This window comes from Haemaphysalis longicornis, unplaced genomic scaffold (genome assembly GCF_048455015.1).
Source record: "Haemaphysalis longicornis isolate Haplotype H1 unplaced genomic scaffold, Haemaphysalis longicornis Haplotype H1 scaffold_2, whole genome shotgun sequence".
Lineage (NCBI taxonomy): Eukaryota > Metazoa > Arthropoda > Arachnida > Ixodida > Ixodidae > Haemaphysalis > Haemaphysalis longicornis.
In genome coordinates, this window is record NW_027526295.1 from 131,161,516 (window position 1) to 131,182,781 (window position 21,266).

General features: G+C 46.8%; 1 protein-coding gene and 1 long non-coding RNA gene across 6 annotated transcripts in view; one reads left to right on the forward strand and one right to left on the reverse strand.

Annotated features, from left to right (window-relative positions):
• The window catches only part of LOC144169222 (rho GTPase-activating protein 23-like), a 98,148-nt gene extending 86,938 nt beyond the window's left edge, over nt 1-11,210 (reverse strand). For 2 of the 4 annotated variants that reach the window (XM_077698276.1, XM_077698275.1), the window contains exon 1: nt 10,900-11,208. The gene's annotated coding sequence lies outside the window, so the exon portion shown is untranslated. Of the gene's footprint in view, nt 1-10,899 lie in introns of all 4 variants that reach the window. The other 2 variants (XM_077698277.1, XM_077698278.1) reach the window with 2 other exon arrangements.
• A 325-nt stretch (nt 11,211-11,535) lies between these two features.
• Nucleotides 11,536-21,257, forward strand: LOC144169224 (uncharacterized). Of its 2 annotated transcripts, XR_013322395.1 has the most exons (4): nt 11,536-11,850; nt 12,222-12,309; nt 13,393-13,516; nt 20,087-21,257. It is a non-coding gene; the product is annotated as an uncharacterized LOC144169224 (long non-coding RNA). The 2 variants fall into 2 exon arrangements; XR_013322394.1 differs by lacking the exon at nt 20,087-21,257 and having other exon boundaries at nt 13,393-16,466.
• The last annotated feature ends 9 nt before the right edge of the window (nt 21,258-21,266 follow it).

A 21,266-nucleotide genomic window follows, 5' to 3' on the forward strand; every position in this document is an offset into this window, starting at 1 on the left:
GATTCTTTGTCGACGCGACTTCGTACACGGACGCCGCACGGGGAAACCGTGACACATACAGCTTCGTTGTAAAAAAATTTTTCCTCTCTCTCTTTCTTTCTGTCTGCCCTCAAAAGCGACAACCGGTCAAAATAGCGCGGGAACATCTCCGTGAGACGACCGTACACGCCGCGAGGATTAAACATAACGAGGAAATGGATGGAAACGAGAGTGGCGACGGACAGCCATATCGGCGCGGCCATCTCGCTTGCGGCGAGCTTGATTGCGTAAGGGCCGCTGTAGCCGGTAATTAATTACCGCGCTCGCCTCCAGGCATCCAAACAACGAGCGCACTCGTCGGGGTAACGGATTCGTTAAGCACACACTCGTCTCCCGCAGCGCCCGCGACGGCGGCTGCAGTTTTACGCTCACGGAATGCAGTAACGAGTGCAACACAGTTGCGTGGGAGCAATTTTTGGAGCAGACTTTCTACGCTTTAGAGCAGATTGCCTACTTGGACAATAAGTAACGCCAGAACACCAAGGCACATGATTGAACCGCTATCACAAAAACATTACTGACGCAGACAATTACTGCAGCGCGAAAAGACATCAGCCAGAATGCGTGAATCTATTTTTTTTTAGAACAAGAGAGCCTATATCTGCAAACAATATATGGTGCAAACAGGTTATATATGAATTGTGTTTGCTTTTACCTCGTTTTTCTGACGAACAGGTTCGCATGGGCTTCCGAATGCTCTCACTGAGCCCCCTTCAGAAGGAGGTCGGAAAAGTAGGTTGAAGCTGATGTCTGTATCACCGAATCAGCGAGAAAAGCCACTGCTCCCTATGGGTCACCGATCCACTGGTCATTGGTGAGTAACTGCTTACTCATATTGGTGGCCAATTATAGACCACCCGCGTGTCATCACTGGTAGGCCAGCAGTGATGACCCAGTGACCCCTCACTAGTGACCTAACCATGAATAGAAAAAAAGCTTAGGAGAGGCCCCTTGTATCCCAAACGAATTACAGGAAATGTAACTGGGCGAAAATGATTTTAATTTGGCACTATACCTCTGAAATCTGAAAGGCGACGCTATGTAGTGTCTGAACGCGGCACTGCCATTCGAATGCAAACAACTCCGTGATTAAAAAAATCGCGTAATGGAATAAAGACTGCGCTTTAGTACTGTTTTAGCCGGGGACAAGTGTTTAAACACATCTTCCCATCTTCCGAACAGCATGGATGTTGCCGCGCGGTTCACTATACTTACCAGCATTCGTTTCGGCAGCGTGCTCAGGGCTGGTAAATGAACCAATTCCGCTGTCAAACGATCTAGGACACTGAACGGAAAACCGTTTCTGTGCACGTATTAAGTGACGCCCTTTCATTTGGGACAAAGCGCATACACCCCACAAAAATCGGCTGGCTGTCCCTTGAAAGGAGGCTCATGAACAGTGTTGCCCGATTTTTACAGCTATAGGGCGGCTCAATCTGGCGAAATGCCGCCGACAATTCTTACGGTGCTGCAAGCCGATAAATGGGCTTTAGGTGCTGCGACAGAGCTATGAGTGCGATAAGCGGCGAAGGCGAGTGCGGCTGGTTTGCACGAGGTTTCGCGGCGTCTGCACGTTTTTTCGGTGTTCGCGTGTCATAATCAGCCGCTTTTTGAACCGGAGTTATGGGCGGGGAATACAAGGCACAGCAGAGGAGAATGAAGAAAGGTTAGTGCGTGGCTACGTGGACTTGTTGCCACGGCCGGAGAGGCTTCACAAGAAGTGAAGTACGGCCTACTCTCGAGCATTTTTTCCCTCCATAAATCTATCCATCGGTCACCAGCGGATCATCGCAAGTGACCTGCGGGCGGCTCCCGTGATCCGGAGGAATAGGGGGAAAGAGAGGAGGTAAGGGCGTGGACTGACGGGAGGATTCCGAGTAATGACTCATTGGATCTAGTGACTGGGATGGATCTCTTCACTCGTTGGATCTTCTGACTCGGGCATCACGTAACCTAGAGAATGTCCTGACTCGTTGAATCTATAATGACCATAAGCGTGGCGGGAGCGGCCGGAACGGTCTCGTCTTCCGACGCCTTTTGCAGCGCAGCAATGTATATTTTCTATTCCTGTAACTCGGGGTGAGGAGCTCAGAATTTGAGCGCTTTATTCGTCTCCCTACTGGTTAGCTTTGCCGAGGCGATGGGATCGATCAGGCTGGGGCGCCTCAAAAGGACTGCTAAGTAAAACCTCGACAGTGAGAATTTCACCGGGCGCCGGGATTTATCCGCATTATCCAAAATTCGCATCATCAAAACTAACCAAACCTGCACCAGGAGGAAAACAAAATTATAATCCAAAATATGGAAGGGCCATTGCAACGAGCAGCGATAATGCAGTGCGAATTACGCAGGTAATTACTCGGCACACGTAAAATACAATGGGAATTTAAGTTGCAATTAAAATAAGAGCACAGCCGGCGCACTTGGTATATTGCGTATACAATATCCACATCATACCTTGGTGCAAGATGATCTCACAAGTAACACGTCATAGAGTGGGCGGCGACAAAGGTACATCTGACCTGATAAGACAAATTTCCGCGCAGGGATTTCCCGTCGTACGCTCGCAGCAGGGTGGTGGCTCTCATACGCCGAGAGCTACTTGTGCCGAAGCGTACAGAAGCGCTTGCGTCTACCCTTTCACGACTGCATTGCGTTAGCGTCCCTTGAAAGTCACCACTCCTTGTCGAGCCCTTCAAGCAAACAAGCACTGCCGAGTGGGCCTGACAGGGTCGTCGACTGAGGCTGCACTCCAGCAGCAGTTTCTTCCTCCTTGAAGATAGCGAGGGCACCTTCGGGTTCTCCAAGAATCACACCCCAATACACGCTTTTTCCTAACCATCTAGCTTAACTAGGTGCGCTTTGCGTAAAGCTTGGCACGTTTATTATTCTGCCAAGTCAATCTCTTGAATGGTGCAAAGTTCTACGTTGTCTCCATGGTCACTTTACCGTCTCTCTCTCTCTCTCTCTCTCTCTCTCTCTCTCTCTCTCTCTCTCTCTCTCTCTCTCTCTCTCTCTCTCTCTCTCTCTCTCTCTTAAAAATCAGACATGCGAGCTCGGTAAAGTAGTTGCGTAGTAATGACGTGACGAAACCGAAAGCCGTGATGTCGGTTTTTCGGCTTTACTCCGGAACGAAATACAATACAGGTTCGGTTTGTTGGTGGTCTCCCTAAAGCGCTTTCTCCGGTTTTTGTTTCAGTAACGTCACGACACCGTGGCTGTAGGGTAAATCCTTCCATCCCAGGGTGAAAACAAGGCGTAATTTGCGCACAAAAAATTTGCATCGCAACTCGTGCAGCTGTTTTCCTGGGACCACCGCGGCCGCCGAACGGGTGCAGAATTAGGCGACGTCACTCATTCCGCAACTGAGATTGCTAATTAGCGATAGCGACGGTGGCAACAGAAATTAAACTCGGTACTGGTATTATTATTATTATTACTATTATTATTTGAGTATTTCCTTGTATATTTTCTATTTTTCACGTGCCTTGAACGTTTTGCTGGCCGAGCGTCATGGCTTCCAACACTAGGCTTCCATTTTTTTGCTGTTTTGCTTTCTGGGATCTCTGTAACTATTTTTACTTTATTGTTTCTGTTATATGGTTTTGTGTGTTGTGTCGTCTTGATTTTAGTTTGTTTTTATGAATGTTTGTATATGGCGTACCAGTACCAAGACCCTAGGGTTGTTCCTGGGCACCGAAAATCAAGCTTGATTGATTGATTGATGGATGGATTGATTATTATTTGCAGCCATACGGTAAAGAGCCGCTTAAAGCGATTTTCGGGAGACGTATATTCCTCCGACCCTGTCGCCCATTTCTCTCTCGTCCATATAGCACCCAAAATTTAGCTTGCATGCAGTGCGCGCAATGAGCGTTTTGTGTGTGTGTGTGTGTGGGGGGGGGGGGGGGGGGGGGGGTATTTTCAGCACTCGTACCGTGCCGAAATTCGAACCAAGCGTGACCGTAGTGCCGAGGTAGTAAGACATTCGGGTGCGTTCCCAACTGCGTCAAAAGCGAATTTTTTAGTTCATTTTCGCCACGGCGGCGTTCAGGCCAGCAATAGCAACTCGGAAAGCGCATGACAAGGAGGGGGTTGTCTTGCCAGTGGACAACCTTCAGCAAGACAACCAGTGGTTGTCTTGCTGATGGAGATCCGTGTGACCCTTATGGCGTACACGCGAAGAAATTGTAAACAGCCTTTTGGAGCACTGCAAATACCCAATGGAGCGCGTGCATAAGGATCGCCAAAAGCTCTCGTTTCTCCGTGAGCTAATACCAAGAGAGAGAAGGGGGAGAGAGAAGCGTGGGATATTGTCCAGTTTCATAACGGCCTAGATGGACCACCCTGGCGAGGCGCGAATCCCTCCAGCAGCGACGAACCGTCAACACAGAGTTTTAGGCTCATCGGTGCTTCCTTTTACAGCCAGCCGCGGCGGCTCAGTGGGTAAGGCGTTCTGCTGATGAGCACGAGGACGCGTTATCGAATCCCGGCCGCGGCGGCGGCTTTTCTGATGGAGGCGAAAAGGGAAAACGTCAGTGCGTTCGGCATTTATAAGCGCACGTTAAAGATCCCTCCACTACGGCGCGCCTCATCGCCTGTGTAGTGTCGGCGCGTTAAACCTCATCATCAATCGATAAAATCAATCAAGCTCCCTTTCATGACGTGTCAACTTCACTCGTGACGTCATCCACGAACCCTGCCGCGATAGGCTGACACAGATATCGCCACGGATTATAGTTAGGGTTATTCGTCTTCGAGTAAGAGCCGATTTTTACACCCCGAATATATTTCAGGAGAATCGGTTTAAACCCGATGTCTCCACGAATGGACCTTTTCAAAGCAGCGATCTCCACAACCGTGGGCTGACGGTCCGCCGTTCTCAACCAGTATACGTGCTGGAAGCAAGCCCCACAAACGCAGCTTTCGAACTCTGAGTGTTGTCATGCCGCTACCGCAGGCTGGCAAATGCAGCATCCTGCGCTAACATTGTAGTTCCCAGCTAATAGAAGCTTTGATGTCGAGAGAACTTTCTCCCAGCTGAGATAGGCTCAAAGATCCCGCAGGTCTCGAACAGAGAGCGACATATCTCGCATGCAGACGATAATGTATGTAAACGAGGGTGTGAAAAAAAAATCGATGACCAGGTTTTTGCGGATAAAATGTTTTAATTTCTTAGAACTTACCGATGCTCTTTGCTGTCATCATTATTGATTCATTCCGAAAAAAAAACACCAAATTTCTGAGAGTATTCGCAAGAAAAAACCCTGATGTCTTCTCCCCAATAACCAGCTTGAAACAAGCACCAGTTTTAATAACGCGTTAGAGTTGGAAGCTTTTGCAGACGCACAAAGTAATTAATGAACTGAAAAGAAAACTGAGTAAACTTGGATTTGGATGGGAACCGACCTAGGGGCCTTTTGAACGCGAGATGACTCCCAACACCAGCCCAGACATGACTGCAGCTGACTAAAGGGGCGGGCGTTGTGGCATTCGACCTAGAGACGTGTATTAGAAACATGCACTCAGGTCCACATGAGTAATTTTAGCACACTAATTACGTAAGTAGTAACTGGACCAGTGTCAAGGCAATGTTCCCCTGAAAAAAGACGCCCGTGATACCTTCTGATAAAACAAACTGAGTGTATTACATAGTACGTCTGTAGATTTAACAGGTCTGTAGATTTAACAGGAAAAACCCGAAGTTTGGAATGATTTTACAAAACAAAAAACCCCCTTTCTCCCCGATTATCAGTGCGAAAAATATCACCCGATTTTTCACCCCAGGTTTTAAAAATTTATTACACCCGAAAACGAACAACCCTAATTATAGTTACGGCTGATCAACACACATGAGAACAAACTAAAGAGTTGTATTGGACGAGTTGTATCTTCTTCAGCGTCATATACAGTTCAAGCTCGTTATAACGAACACGGATATAGCGAATTATAGGCTGCGGCGAACTGAATACGAACATTGGTTGGTCACCCTTCATTTCAACGACACTTATTCTTTTATAACGAAAGCTAAACTCTGAGAGTATAGTTCCCAATATCGGATATAACCAAGAAATATTTCATCAGTAGGCTGAGAAGCTACTTGGAAAAACTCCCGGCGTCCGAAACTGCGGAAGTAGAAAATGCCCCTTCGTTCGTGGACACTGAGGAAAACTTCATCCTGCTTAGTGCCGTGAATAACTACCAGACATGAAATCACACCCTCCCTTTAAAAAAAAAAAAAAAAAAAAAAAAAAAAAACGCAGGCTTGTTGTGTTAAGTGAACTTTGTTCCGTTGTAATTTCCCGTTTCGTGTTCTGGTTCTTTCAGCCCGAAATGGCACAAGGAGGAAGATAAGGGTTACCTTGTTTTTAGAGTAGGTTCGAAGATTAATATATGGCGTTTCTGGATCGGGGAGTTTTGCGGGAGCCGGACCACCCATTGGTTTGAACTGATTTTTAGCTATACTGTTACAACGAATACCGGATATAACGAAATAAATTACTGTCTCGATACTACGTCGTTGCAACGAGGTTCGGCTGTCGTAATAAACAAACGGTGTGTTTCAGAACTGATTTCTTTTTACTCCAAAGTTTGCCGCACGATAAAAAAAAAAAAAAAACGCAATTCGTTCCGAGTATGAAGCGGAGAAGTTCGCGACCAAATGGCTTACAAGTTTGAGCGCAGGCCGGTTGATGCCGGAGGCGGACTTGATGCAATAACGGGCAAGTTTATACGGCGTGTGTCACCCGCGTCTGGCGGAGTCGCATAGAACGGGCTGGCGGAGTCATAACGCGCTCTTTCGATATGACACTCGTTCATATGACGGGAATTTCCTGAAACGCATATTTGGCGGCTAGAGCAAAGTATAACCTTGCTAAGTTTTGCAGCACTTGTGTACACCGCGCTCGGCTTAACATTGTCTAAGCGGCGGTCTGCGGTATTTGTTTTAACGACGTTGACGCGTCTCACGGTGCCAGGTTCCGTATTTTCATTTTTTTTTTTGCTCCCGGTTATTTGCGTTGCCACAGTAACTATTTAGTTACTTATAGGAACCACGCTCTGGGAACAACGCCCTACGAAACGAACGCGTCTGGTATGCTTGACTGATTTGTCACCGCTCAAACCAAACCGAAACATGAAAATTTGATAGCGCATCCCTTAAATGTAAGCCCTAAGTTTAATCCTAAATTTCGCCCCTACAGACGCACGTGTGCGCGTGCGCGCATAAGAAAGCCTGAATGTGTTTTCAGACGTTTCTCATATTCCTTGGGCCCGGTAAGTTATCGATATGGTTCTTGTGTCTACAGATTTTTTGCAGAGATACCATGTTCATGCTCGTCTTCTTTCACCCTCTTTCGTCACTTCTGGAAACTTTCCCTCTAAAACGGTTACAAAGGCTAAACGTGCTCTTATATTGCTTTGTGTGTACGGTTACCACCGATTCCTAACAGAACGATCAATAACAAACGTTCTCAAATCCCTCCGTATTTTGATACATAAAAGCCTTGGTTCGCGACATAAAACATTTGAAAGCAAATTCTACGATTTTAAAATTTCTCGCCACCGAGAAAAGTTAATGAACCACGTGTCTCGAACGTGTTTTCCGATGATTGGTCTGATTATGAGGCCGTGGAGGACTCCACAGATTAATTTTGACCCCTTGGGGATCTTTAACGTGCGCCAAAATCTCCAACACACACGGGCGTTTTCACTTTTCGTCTCCGTCAGAAAAGCGCCGCCGCGTCCGGGAAAACAACGAGTTTTACAAATCCATCTAAGGCTCACACAAATTTATCACACTCATTCTCGTGCCCCAATGAAGGATCACCTGCCAGTGCGAAGTGACTATGCAAGCAAACTAAAACGAATTCCGCTATTCTTGGGAATTTCGTTTCGTATAAATGAAAGTCGGGTTTCGCGAAATCATCGTAAACTCAAACTGCTGTGGAGCACATTTGTGGAGCACATTCCTATTGTTGCGTAAGTCTCCCAACAAAACCGAATATATTGACATTTTACCACTAAGGGTAACAAAACTAAAAAAAAAAAAAAGAGGATGGGGTAGGGTTAACCATGCTTGCACAAACCCCTCAATATCTCTAAGGCCCACAAACTTTCATCAGAAAATGTTCCTTTCTTTACGGCCAAACGTTACAAGCACAATCGCCAGAAAAGTAAATTCAGCCTATCCAAATAATTAAGCCCGACGTGTCAGGAACTGACTTGAAGGTCGACTCCTCCGACCCCTCCTCTCAGAGCAAATTCAATAAGGCATGCTCGCGATTGAATAAGCTTATCCAGGTGTCCGCCGCGCTAGAGGGTGACCAGTGCGTCGCACTACCGCTGCTGCTGCTGCTACTACTATACAACCAACACAAGCACTACTACTAGTAGTGAATTGCACAAATTTCGCTACATGTGTTTTCCACGCGTGTCTAACGTGTATTTAACGTGTCAGGATTTTAATAAATACAGGCAAAGTCAGGTAACTGTTGGCGCATGATAACCATCACATCTGTCTCCTTTTACAATGTCCTCATGGTTCATGCAGATCTATTCCTATTTTTTCCGTTATTCTTCGTAAACAGTAACGCTAAACCAGAGTCCTTCAATGTATTGAAGGACTCTGGCTAAACTAAGGCGGCAGGAGCATGCGGGCGCACCAATGACAGTAGATGCGCAACCCCGCCATTTCTTATCATTTTTCTTTCGCGAGCTCCAACGTCTCCCAAAAATTCTGGATAGTACGACAAAATTTCAGCAATATGCGATGCTAAAGGATCATGCCGAGTTTCTCCTTGCACCAGTTTGTGGTTCCTGTTTAAGCAAAACAAGTACGCACTCGAAGCAGATCTCAGCACGAGATTGCGCAGTACCGATTGTTTGTCGATTCAGTACACGTACGGCGCCGCACCGGTGCTTTTGACGGCCGAACATGTGGAAGACGATCTCTGAGAAACGAACGGGAAGCGATCATTTACAAAGAAACGGTAATAGTGTAAGATTTGAAACGATAAATCGAAAACGGTAGCCAGCCCAGTCAGACCTTCCACAAATCCTGCTATGCGAACGCATCATATAAGGAACTTTGCGGAGAATCGATTACGAATATTGCGCTAATTTCTTCTCCTGCCGTCTATGTCACGTGAGACGTGAGGACAAATTTTCGCACAACAAGATTACGAGGCATTTTGCGGTCAAGTTCCTAATGTCGCATGGTCGTTCGCCAATGGCGATGGACGCACGTCGCAGGCGACGACAGCTGATAGGTCGTTCCTAAAGTCAGGTCATCCTTCAACAATCATAAAAGATAAGACGTATACGTACATTTTCTCATATTCGCCCGAGGCGCCCGAAACTGAAGAAGAGACCGCCAGATTCAAACCGCGCATAGCGATTGTAATTATAATAAGCGCGTCAAAAGGGGGCGTGTGTCGTGACCCCTGAGCGTTCATTGAGCTGGTAACGGGCAGCAGCACATCGCATGTGCAGCGCTCGACGCAAGCGCTCACGCCAACAGTCGCATTCCGGCGGCCAGACGGAAACATTCCCGACAGCTTCCACATTTTTGTGGTCGTTGGCGTTCGTCTCGTTCTTCAGCTTCGTAGCAAGCGACGCGAATAGAAGCGACAATAACACAACCTGCACACTCGGGGGCCCGCGTCCAAGAGTTAAAAAAATCAACAGCAGCACTGCGACAGGAATTTTGAAACGCGCAAGCGACACGGTTATCGAGTTACTACTGCAAAAGCAGGAATAGAGAGCCGCAGGTAAGTGCAACAGACAAGCGGGCGGCATTTTTCTTTCTCATCGTCTGCGCCGTCGTCCCCATTTATTTTAGTCGTAGGCTCTGCATCGCCGAATGCAGCTCCGTGCGCGCGAGCGTGCCTCAAAAAAACGCGTCTCTCGGCTACCCAGTCGGTCGTTGAGTCCGAAACGACCCTACATTCTTCGCCGAGGCGAAAAGGCACAAAAGAGCGGGTGCGAGAATGAATAAAAAAGTACCGTTAACCTGCGCCTCCCTCAGTGCCACCGCATGCCTGCCAGTTTCCTTCGTCGTCCTGACAGGGGCACGAGGGACGACAGACGAAGAAACGAGCAGGGCTGCGCTGCCGCTCTCGAAGGGTGGGGGGCAGACAGACGCGCGCTAGCGTATTGATCTACTTTCGAAAACTTTTTTCTACCCTCCCAGTCTTGGCTCAGCCTGCCGAGCACTCGGAGGGTGCCGTGCGCGCGACGCGACGACCACGAGAAAATTCCCGGGGTTCCCCTCCACGACAGAAACCCATACAAAAGAGGGGAAGCCCCGAGGTGCAACACATAGATTAAAAAAAAAAAACACGCATATGTGCATGGGAGAACGGTTTTTACAACAGGCAGCGCGATGTCGCCGTTTCGCCTACCCATATTAGATGTGCATGGGGAGCGCTTCCAACCATGCCGAGCTCAATCGAAACGTTGGATCGTTCTGGAGAACCTGGAACCCGATCGCAACGTAGCGCAACGACCCGGTTAATCCAGCAGCCCTTAGCTACAGAACGAAACTGAAACGCCGCTCGCTGAACGCTTTTACGGGCCGACCGATCACGCTGACCCGCTTGGACCCTGCGAGCGACGACGCAGCGCGTACCGTAGTAGTGCGGACACGACCTCGCTTCCCGACGCTTCGGATGGACAGGAACCAGGTCCTGTTGCCATCGGAGGCAGTGTGAGGGGCCGGCGTGTTGTCACGTATCATCGCCGGGGGCCAAACCGAAATTGACGACCCGCTATTGATCGCGCCCGTCGTCGTCCCCCCACACGATGTGTCAGCCAGCCCGACGGCGGTCTGCTCCCGTTTCGTGCGTCGACGAGGCTTACCTTTGGTACAGGGCGCACGGTGGGCGGCATGTTCGGTGTGCGTAATCCCAAGATGGTCCTTCATAGCGAATGCGGCCACGATCCGCGGTTCCCGGGGGCCACGAAACCTAAAGGTCAACAAATCTACAAACTGCAGTAACCCGATCGCACGGACCCGCCATGTTTACCCTTGCGGCGCTGGAGGCGAGAGTAGCCGGAGGAGAGGACCGAAGAAAAAAAGAGCCGACTTTCTTTTTGCTTCGCGTCCTTCCTTCCGCCTTCGCTAGCCACCGTAGCGAAGGCCGTGGAGGAGGGCATGCTTTCAGCGCTTTCAGTCGTTCAGCCCTTTCAGGCTTTGGCAGCGTAAAGCACCGAAAAGTTCGCGGCAGTGGCGCCGCGTTGCGACCCTCGTCGGAAGTTTTCGGCGCAGCAAGAGGAAAAGGGGAGAAGAGTAGAGGGCTTTGGATTTGGATTCACTAGGATTGAGTACCGGCTATGACTAAAACTCTCCACTGGCGGCCGTAATGGCCGAAGCGGCTAAAAGGAGGAAAGAAATCCTTGGATCACGTGATCAAATCGTGACGTCACTTGACTTGTTTTTGAGCGCCTAGCATGGAGGAAGAAAAACTTTTCTTCTTCCATGGCGCCTAGGGACAACGCTGAAGTAGGCGCAGCATTTCCCTGGGCCCCCCGAGTGAACTATCTGTGCTGTCAGTACCCAGCGTGTGTTTGTGTTGATTGCTACCAAATGAAGCTGCAGATGCGTGGCGTGAATATACCGTGAATGCTAGTATTGTGCGATCTCCGTATCCGGCATATCTACTGCGACATTTCAAGAGAGACTTGCAGCCTGAGCCATCGCCTCCTGTACCTGAGCTCAGCGTAGATCAGCCATGCCGGTCTCTGGTGTTTGCTGTCACAGACACGGAAGAGCGGAAAAGAGGGCATCTATGCGCTCATTTTCCGAGCAAGGTCAGTAACATCGTTATTTTATGTTTGTTGTAGTTTTTGTGTTTATACCACTGTACTGTGTACCCTAAATCTGCGTGAATTCTTGCTTACGTGGCCGCCTAGCTCGGCCTCCTAACGATTTTTGTATAATCTTGAATCAAATTTAGCGTGCGCTGCATACTTGGGCGAGGAACAGACACAGTGGAAAACGACAAACCAGACGTTGGCGCGCAAACCAACACCTGCTTCGTGTATCCAACGTACGTGTGGATTCTTTTCCCACTCCCTGTTTCTCGCCCAAGTATGCAGCACACGCTAAATTCAAATTACGATGCTATGTCCTTTCACACTCCGGCCGCAGTTTCAAGCGTTTCATTGTTCCTTTTGTGTAGGAGCCCATAACTGCTCAAGTTTGATCGAACCGATGGCGTGTACTCCCCGAAGCGCTGTCCTGGATGTTTGAAGTGCAGTGCCTCGATCGTAAGTATGCATGTGTTTGATAGCGTTAATCTCGCGAGTAGCACGCATCAGAGTTCTAGCTCTTCGTGCAGTTAAGTTGCGTTGCGGGAGAGGAATTGGACACGTCGCCTCTGTACAGAGAACGTAAGGATATTGCGGCCAAAGGAAAAAAAAAAAAGCGTGAAAAGACGGGAGAGGGAGAGAGAAAGGATAGACCAAATGACGGCGGCAGAATCAGATCAACCTAAGGGCTGTGAAGGTTACGCGGCATTTCGGGCCCTTTATGAGGAGGCATCAGGAGCAACTGTCAGTAAAGTGTACATTGAAGGTTAATGGAAGAAGCTGCGTATGGGACAAATGGTATGTGGCAGGGCATGAAGCCATTGAAAATTTGAAAGTGCACAAATAACGTGTACAGGCAGGAGGGACACACACAAGCACTTACTGGCAACTGCCGTTTTGTTGAAAAACACAAAGTTTATATACGAAAGAATTAATAGATTGAAGAAATATGGTGCTAATTAGCGCGTGCTCCTGCCCGTGTAGAGTTATAGACGATTTGCTGACACACTTGTTGCTATGTTCATCGATAAAGAAGGCCTGAATCCGTTCCCTAACAATCTGATCATTATGCCTGTGCAACATCACAGTCTCAGCAAACAAAGAACGACACCCGCACTTTTTATAATGCGCAGGAAGATTTGCACCCGTTGAATTCGGGATCGTAAACAAATGCTCCCTGAGATGGACACTTAGACAGCGTCCTGTCTGGCCCACATACACGGACTTACATGACAACGGAATACTGTAAATCATGCCAGTTGCACAACGAACTAAAAGCTGCGCATGGTTAACACCGCACTCATTTCTCCCTTTCCTCGGATTATCCTTGTTATTAACAATGCAGCAGAGATTTCTGACTTTTGCTTTTGCAGAAAACAACACACAGGACGATGCGGTGTGTGTTCTTTTTCTTGTAGTGGGTTGTCCTGTGTGATCTTATTCCACGTCGGCATCTTTTACGCATTTTGTTTTTCAAAGATGTAATATTAGCCTACCCAACTTTCAGTTGTTCTGACACAGCATTTAATCCTGTTCCTGCAGCATCTACATAGGAGGGCTTCCAGTGGAAAAAAAGAAGTGCTTGGACCTGGCCCCTATGAAGTTGGTGCAGGGCCTGGAGCGCAAGCCTTGGTCTACATCCTTTCTGGGTACCCATGGAAAGCAGGTCAATGCCTCCACAAGTGGCTGTTTTTGTGGTACACTCGAAATTAGCAGCAGGCAGACTGCGTGTGCTCGCAGACCACCCTGGTAGTATGAAAACCAAATATGTAGCTGTGGCCTAGTTACTGACGGGAAGACTTAATAATAAAAAATCAACTTCCCATCTGCTGAAACGACAAAAACGGTTTACGTGAAGCTTTGCAAAATCAAGTCCAACACCGAATTAACCAGCCCAGTACTGAGCACCTGTTCCTTATTGGGATGGTCTGCTGCACTGCAGTTGTGCTCTCTAGAGCTTTACTGATGCACGCAATCAATGACCTTCCGTAGCGTACAACCGTTGTTGTTAGATGGAGGTGTGCATTTTCTGTGTAATTTTCCATGTCCATGCAAATCCAAATTGCTTCGACTGTGCTGGAATGGCGCAACGGGATAGACTTCAGCTTCATATGTAAGATGTACTTGATGCTTTTTGAAAGTTACTTGTCTAACCGTACAAACGTTGTGCGAGTTTCGGGCTGTTTCTCTGGTGAATTTCGCTCAACTTCTGGAGTGCCTCAGGGAAGCAACCTGGGCCCCTTGTTGTTCTTGATTTTTATCAATGACTTGGCTGAGCGCATGCAACACTCTGAAATGCTCCTCTTTGCTGATGACATTAAGATCTTTCGGCCTATAGACAGGGCTAGCGAGTGCTCTCTTCTACAAGATGACATCAACACCGTGTCAGCATGGTGTTCAGCAAACATGCTTCGCATCAACCCATCAAAGACCAATGTGATATCATACCATCGTCGACAGGTGCCGATTCAATTTTTGTATAAGCTGCATGGGGGTTCCATTGCTCGAGCGTCAACAGTGCGGGACTTGGGTGTGCACATTGACTCATCACTAAGTTTTAAACACCACATTGAAAAAACAGCCAGCGATGCAATGAAATCCCTTGGACTCGTAACACGTGTCACGAAAGAGTTCACTGATCCTACCTGCTATTTGTCCCTGTTTCGGGCTATTGTACGTTCCCGGCTAGAGTACTGCTCGGTCGTATGGAACTCTGTTCCTCAATACTTGTCACTGTCTCTGGAACGAGTCCAGATGAGATTTGTTAGAATCTATTATGATCGTTACCTTTTCAGGAAAATATATTACACGTATGACAGAATACTCGACCACACTGGATTAAGCAGACTGAGTGACAGAAGAACACTCCTCGATATGTGCTTTCTTCACAAGCTCATTCATGGAGCTGTTGACTCTGCCGATTTGCTAACTTCCATCAATTTTCATGTCCCCACACGATGCCGTTCCTCGCCGCTATTTTATCCTGACGTCAATCATAAAAGTCCTGTCCAGAGAATGCAACTCCTTTACAACTCACTTGAAGTGCCTGATCTGAGTATCTTTGATCGTTACAGCACTTTTGTGCAAGCTGTTAAAAATTCATCTACAGCCTGAGTGTGTACTTATGTGTTGTAAAATCAGGCGAGTCAGCCATGTAATGCTTGTTCCATTGAGGTTATTTTCATTTCTCATGCTCTTTTTTCGCTATGGTACACATCTTCTGAGTGTGTTCTGAGTGTCTTCTTTTGCGTTGTAGAATCGTGTGAGTCAGCCTCATAATGTTTGATCCATTGATGTTATTTTTACTATACTCTTTTTTCCCCATTGTACACATCTCCCTTTTCTATCCTTTCCCTTGTTTCTTCTGTGCACCACGCTGAAGGCGTCATGCTGTTTGTGGGCACTTATCTAAATAAATAAAAAATAAATAAATAACACGAGGGACCTAGGTTCAGTTCAGACCACGGGAAGCATTTCAATGTTTTTTCACTTCACCCACGATCGTCATTAGAAAAAGTTGGTTTTCCTGCTGTGCATTTTGGGTGGACTGCAGACACATCAGGGAGAGGCTGGAAGCTTCATTTTAGTAAATGAAACTGTACCAAGTACAGTATGTGCGTGAAGCTTAAGCATTGTACAGTCATGGACAATTCAAATGTGAACCGCGGAGCGCATTGACGAAGATACCGGTGCCGTCACCTGGCAGAGGCCGTGGAAAATGCACAGACACGCGCAGTTGAGATGACGGGAGCGAGGCTGCATGTCTCACTGCGATATGTTGCCCCCTCCTCGCTCGCACGCTTGCCTTGTCACCATGCCGCCAGAGCGCTGAAAACAATTGTTAGCGATGCGGCACGAGATAGTATCTGCGGTGACTGTGTGACTGTGTGCTCGGCTCACACGAGCGCCTGCTCCCCGTGTGTGCCGGTGTCACATTGCCGACATAGCTTTGCATATGGAAGGCAGTAACTTGATCAAATAACGATGGACACCTGGGTAATGCCTACACCAGGCTCAGCAATGCCCGCTCCGCGGATTTCTACAAGAAGTGAGGTGCCTGCCAAAAAAAACGAAAAAAATTGGGCCGCCAAAATTGATGTGCAAGAGCAACTGGCCTATAGAATGGTTGGACCTGCATATCTTCTTAATTTTTGTGAATATTAGAATTCTGCCAGTGATTTTTCCAGCCCACACAATGCTTGCAGTTAATGTATATGATTGGACATGAATTCTTGTGGTATATCTATTTGCTACAAGCACTGAATCCGCCAAGTGACTCAGCCTGGACTCCGTTGCACAAAGGCGCATTCTTGTTGGCGGCCAGCTCATTGTTCAATTCCCAAGCCACTGCACTACGAACGCAAAACAATGCGGTGCCATCAGAAGTTAGGCGGCATGCATTTATTTTTGTCTCCATTTATGCGCGCTGGTTTTCTTCAAGAAAGCATGATGAGCTCAACAGTATGCCTTGCGAGAGCATGCACGCGTTTCCCACGCAAGCACTGGCCACACCCGCTAGCAATTACACGCCGCGTTGCTCTCAACGCGACCCTCAGCTGCAGCGGCGGTAGTACATGCAGTGCTTGCAGCGCTCTTGTGGCATGGTGACAAGGCAAGCATGCGAGCGAGGAGGGGGCAACATATCGCACTGGGACACGCAGCCTCGCTCCCATCATCTCAACTGCACATGTCCGTGCATTTCCCACGGCCGCTGCCAGGTGACGACACCAGTATCTTCGGCCATGCGCTCTGCGTTTCGCATTTGAATTGTCCATGACTGTACATGAGCCAAGCCAGGGAGGAGTGGTTATAGGTTAAATCCTTGTAAAGAAAGATCACAAAAAGTTCAGCGTGAATCACTGAGCTTGCAAACTTGTCAAATCTTGACACTTTATTGTACTAGTCTTTCATGTTCAGCTGAGCAATGGTGGACAGATGGGGGCAACAACTGGCAGAAAGGGCCACTAGCACGCAGTTCATGTGTCTATGTAAATATTCTAAAAAAGTACTGGTATGAAATTTTTGTGTTACATTTTTCCCATTGCTATGGGTGCCTACCAGCCCAGGAATCATAGAATGGAACATTAGATAGTCGACCTCAGGGTATATAATTATTTTGAGCCTTATTTATTTGTGTCAGTTTCGGCTTGGACAAAACGAACACCAAGGCTGCCGCCATGAGAGAATGGCACTCTTGATGTCACTATTCTCATTGCATCATGGTCAGACTGGATGCGTGCCCTAGAGTGGCCCAAGCTGGCCACAGCCGCATGCGTCTGGGCCGCACGATATCAGTCCCAAAACTGTGACATGATTCACAAGGCAGTGCAGTGTGCACCATCAGCAGCCAGTGTGTTGGCTAAGTCACTGGAGCCCTAATGTCGGCAGTTTGGGGCGAACTGCATGGCGAGGCACTCCACGTATCTTGCTTATGCCAGTGTCGAAAGGGTATTCATTCGGAGCTTTCTTGGGCATGCAAATATTAAAATTGACTTAAAATATATTACCCTATACTGAATGGTTGCTACAAAAATCTGCAGCTACAAAGGAAACTTTTTGCATAGTTATCTCAGCTTTGATATTTCAAGTACTCCTTTAAGTAGAGCCTAATCATGCTATGAACGTTTAATAGTGGTGCTACTCCTTTAAGGTATTTTTTACCTGTTTTAAGCTGTCTTGTTTTTAGTTTGGAGTTAAGAGAGACCGTAACATTCTGGCCGCCCATTTCTGGCCATCAGTATTTCTGAGTTGTTCTTCAAAACTATTTTTGCTCGGCACTTCTCTGAAATGTCGAGGACACCTAACTGAACTTAGTCGTGATTAATGCATTATCGTGCAAAGGTGAAGCAATCTCCATCTTTGCCACTTCAGACCACTATAGAATTTGCTGCCCACATAGGGGTGCTCTCCAGCTGAATCAGCCTTAGGTGTCACAGGAGTGAGAGTAAGAACTTTAAAATAGTGTTAGAAATAAGCACAATACAATAGCTCGCTTTTTTGTAACATGTTAAAGGGGTCGTGAAGAGATTTTCAAAAAAACTGTGTTGTGTGTGCGCTTATAACCGTGGAACCTTGATAAACAAACAATGCATACCCGTTTCGTCGTCCGATATCGGGAAATAGGTAAATAAATGCAGTTACGGTTTCACCGAGGCTTTCCTCCTCAACTCGTGAAGTCTAGGGACCCTACGTGAAGTGACGTTTCAGTAAGTCAGTAAGCAGCCAATCACAGTTCTCCCTCGTCTGCACAATATGTCGGCATAGGGCGGGCTTGCAAAGGGTCAGATAAAGCTACAACATCGGCGCCATGATGAAACTCGCCCTGCAACTGAACGGGAGACGTCTGATCTCTGATACGACTGATCAACATGGTCGAACTTTCAGTCAACAACACCGGCGAGTGGCGCAGGCAGAAGTAACCACGTTTAATCTAAACTGGGCATTCGTAAACTGTTTACGCTGCTTTCCACGAGTCTAAACTGTCGTTTTGCTAGCCGATATTCTTGCACAAGTTTGCCGACGTCTGTCTCACGTAGCCTGTAATGTGAGTTGCGCGAACGTGAAACTTCTGACCTGACGACATACGTGACCGAACGCTTAAAATGAGAGTTTATTACATAAACACGTTTATCGAAGGAACTTCGAGTAGTCGGAACTTAAAACCCACTCATTATTCACTCATCAAGCGCAAAAATAACTAGCGAGAACGATACAGCGCCGAGTCGCCGAGTCCCAACATCACGCAGTTCGACGATTACTTTCCTGTTTCCTGCAATAAACAATGCTGTTAACGCTGTTTTGTTGACTGTATACGCTTCGCTTTGGCTTACTGCAGAAGCGCTCAACAGTAAGTTGGCGGTTAAAGCTCTGGGTAGATTAGAATTTATGAAAACACGACAGACTTCTGGGTTACAAATGCGAAGAGGCTTTTATGCAGCAGTTTTTCGGCGCGCGCGCTTCCCACGGCGATAGTGTAGTGGATAAAGTGTCCGACTAGGCTGGCCGTAACGTTGGGCTGGCCCGGAGGCCGCAAGTTCGAATCGCACACGGGGCACTTTTTTTTTTTTCCTTGAGCGGTCTTGGGCCATTTCATACAAAAAGATAAAATTCCGAAGAGAATTGGGCAAAAGAACGTGAAATTCGGCAGGTAAACTGGCTACAAACTGTACAAACACCCAGTAGGTCTGAGTTCTGCTGCAATGGTTGCCAGACAACTGAAGCGGTCACGACACCGCTCACGTGGATAGAAAACTGTTTTTTTGGCAACGAATAAAGGAGGCATTATTTTTAAAATATTGGGTTTGCAGATTTGCAGAATATTATACACAAAGAACATTGAACTGCGTTGAACTCTGGAATGTACTTCACATGACGTCATTCTAGTTGCGCTGCCGACCGCCTGTGCGCGCATAGTCGCTTGCGATGCGCCTCAAAACGAGAATTTCAACGGCGCCTCCTAAATTCCAGAAGCAATGAATTGTGAAAATATTTGGGATTTATGTTCTTAAAAGGTCGTTCAAGCAGACAAAATTAATCAAAGACAAATGCATTTTCTCTTCACGACCCCTTTAACAGGTCGACCAACCTCACAGTGACTGTAGGATGGGACTTGTTTGTAGAAGGGCAAGATCAGAAAAATTGAGACGAGCAAGTAAGTCATCATTGCACGACAGCTTCTGCGACACCTAAGTTAAGCTGCCTGCAATTTACATGCAAATAAAATTGTTTTCAAGATGTTTACAGTATTATTGCCTGGTTCAAAGATACTGGTATACAAAATTTTGAGGTAAGCTAGAGTTGGCCGTGTTTTTATTTGTATTAGGAAATGTGTGGAAATGTGCCATTTTATTATTTATTTTATGAATTTTTTTAATTGCTACAGGAACTTTAATTTGTAGATGTAGCGCCATGTATTTGGTGTTCTATGTTTATTTATTCAAGATACCCTTATGGCCCCACGGGCATTAATGAGGGGTGTGGTACCTGAGCAGACTAAACGAAAAATAATAACATAAGAGAATTCTGCCACGTGCGTACAAGGAAAAATAAAGGAAAAAAGATACAGCAGAAATGTCAGTGTCCACACGCATACTAAAAACCATACACGCAAGAAACACAATAATAGTGTTCTGTGTTTAAGCTGTTTGTTCATTTGAATTGTGAATGGGAGGCTCCTAAGGAAACATATTTAGTGTTTGACCAGTTTTCAAAATGCTATTTCTTTTTTGCTTTTCAGTGACAGAGGTGTCAACAAGCATCTGGATGCACCTACAACGTTTGTGCTGAGCACCTCTGATATATGTCATCTTCTATGGCCGTGAAACTGGGAATAAATAAAACTTATAACTGTCTCCTTCATTTGGTATATTCCTTTTACATTGTGCAGGAATGTGGAAATAACATGGAGGACAGTACACAAGCACTTGCACGTCATTGTCCCCTGGTCACTTATCTGGTATTTATGCTGCAGTTTAACCGAACTGCCAGGTAGCCAACATTCACAACCATTTCAAGTTGTACCTCTCAAGCTAAAAAGTTATGTCATTTGTCCGAGGAACATGTTCAAGGTCTTCACAACAAGGCATTATTAAAGATTGAGATGCTACACTGCAGGTTCACTTACAACAGCAGGTTCTAAAGATTTTGCATATTTTAATGCTGGCCTTCTCATCTGCTCTTGAAGCCTGTAAGTTGGAAGCAATCTAATGCTTGCTTTACATCGGTTACTACAAAGGGCTAGTGTCATAGCAATCAAGCATCCTGCAATAACACAAATTTGTTTAGACTTGGAGCCACTAAATAAGCTACGCTACCATCTATTGCTAATAAATGTGCATTTTGGAATGACCACATCTGGAAACTGACTTGAAGGGGCAATATCTCATCCTACGTTTCTTTTTAGTTTAAAAGTGACACACTGCACAAGTAAAACTGCTATTGCGATAACTCTTCTCCCGGGTACGCGCGCTTGTAGGAAATCTCGCAGCCGTGAACGGAATTTCTCTGATTTTCTCATCGTTCTTGAAAGAAGCAGAAACTTAAACGCAGAGGTAATTAAGTGTCGGAGAAATAATGAAGAAGACGTCCTCCAAGTCTGATGATTGGTTGGTGCGTGGCAGCAGTAATATTAGGGCCACACAGAGGAGGAAGAAATAAACGTTTAAGTTTATACGAATAAAGAAACCAGCGCAGGACAAACTTGGGGCGATACCATGGACACGGTCAGGCAGGCACGCTCCGCATTAAAAAAAAAAATCGTTCAGCAAGACACCCGTAAAAACTGAATTACAAAAGCAAGCGTCAGTTCCAGTCGTTTCTTGCGTCGTCTGCTGCTAGACTTGAAGGAGGCGATGCGCTGCACTCAGCTTCTTACAGGGAATTCCCTAGGAGGCGACGCGCGAAGCCACATCAAGCCT